This window comes from Aplysia californica, unplaced genomic scaffold (genome assembly GCF_000002075.1).
Source record: "Aplysia californica isolate F4 #8 unplaced genomic scaffold, AplCal3.0 scaffold00730, whole genome shotgun sequence".
In the NCBI taxonomy this organism is placed as follows: domain Eukaryota; kingdom Metazoa; phylum Mollusca; class Gastropoda; order Aplysiida; family Aplysiidae; genus Aplysia; species Aplysia californica.
Genome location: NW_004798000.1, coordinates 318,043 through 319,265, shown reverse-complemented (window position 1 = coordinate 319,265; position 1,223 = coordinate 318,043).

The window sequence follows — 1,223 nt, the reverse complement described above, 5'->3', positions numbered from 1 at the left end:
CACACACACACACACATACACACATACACACACCTGCTCTACAATCTAAAAAAACAAAGCATTTCATTTTTTTAAAAGGCAGACACCATTGTTGTTGTTGTTTCAGTTTTCAGTTAAATACTTAAGGCTAAAATCCATTGATGTCGTCACTTGTTGCAACAATTGAGGCTGCTATGACAGCGTAAGTTACACTATAGCCCTGCTTTACGGCATTTACATCGCCTAGAACTACACTTTTTGACACCAGGACAATTGCATCTTGTGAAGCTTTGTCCACGTGAAGAGGATTGAAAAATCACCGCCGAACGCAGTGAAACTATTTTTTCGGTGTGAATGTCGTCAGTGTTCAGAAGACGCTCAGGGCACAGATCGAACTGATTTCCGGAATACAAACCAGCTTTTACGGCAATCTTCTTGTCTGTCAATTATGACACCAAGGATGTTTCTGGGATCGCCTCTTCCTCGATCAACAAGTGGAACTGGCACACACACGTTGTCTCCTTGTTTCCCAGCTGGCATATCTATGTTACAGTCAGAACACGTAGATCAATATAGTTAATACGCGTAATCACTGAATATTTCAGTGAAAACGCGTAAACCCTGTACAGTGGCGGGGCTATTACGTGAATTCACTGAATGCTTAGTAGTAAAAACACGTAAAATGATAGATCTAATTTTAGGGATTTCGCGTAATCACTAGAAATTTCAGCGATTACGTGAAATCCCTGAGTGAAACGGGGATTACGTGTATTCACTAAAATATTCAGTGATTACACGTATTCACTAGGTACGCATTCTTACTGTAACATATACATGTAAAACCCTTAGTATTGTATTAGTCTGTGCGGGGATTTTTTTTTTGTTAGAACAAGAACGGTACTTGCGTGGTAGTTTTTTTGTTTGTTCATATCTATTTTCTTTTTTGAACTGACTGCATGTGCCGCAAGACTGGGTTGTTTTCAGTCCAGCGGTCAGTGGGCAACAGTGGTTTTTTTAGAGACTATTTTTAGTAATTGTGATATATAATTAGTACAATTTCTTCCTTTACAGTCTTTGAAATCACCTGTATTTCAATTTGTTGTCGCTTTTTCATTTATCACCATGGTTAGATTACTTATTTTACAAACCAGAAAGAAAAACTCCCCAAAAACATTGCCTTAAAACTACTGAACTGTTAACTACTGAGATAATGTTGACATGTCAGAAATGATGATGATGATGAT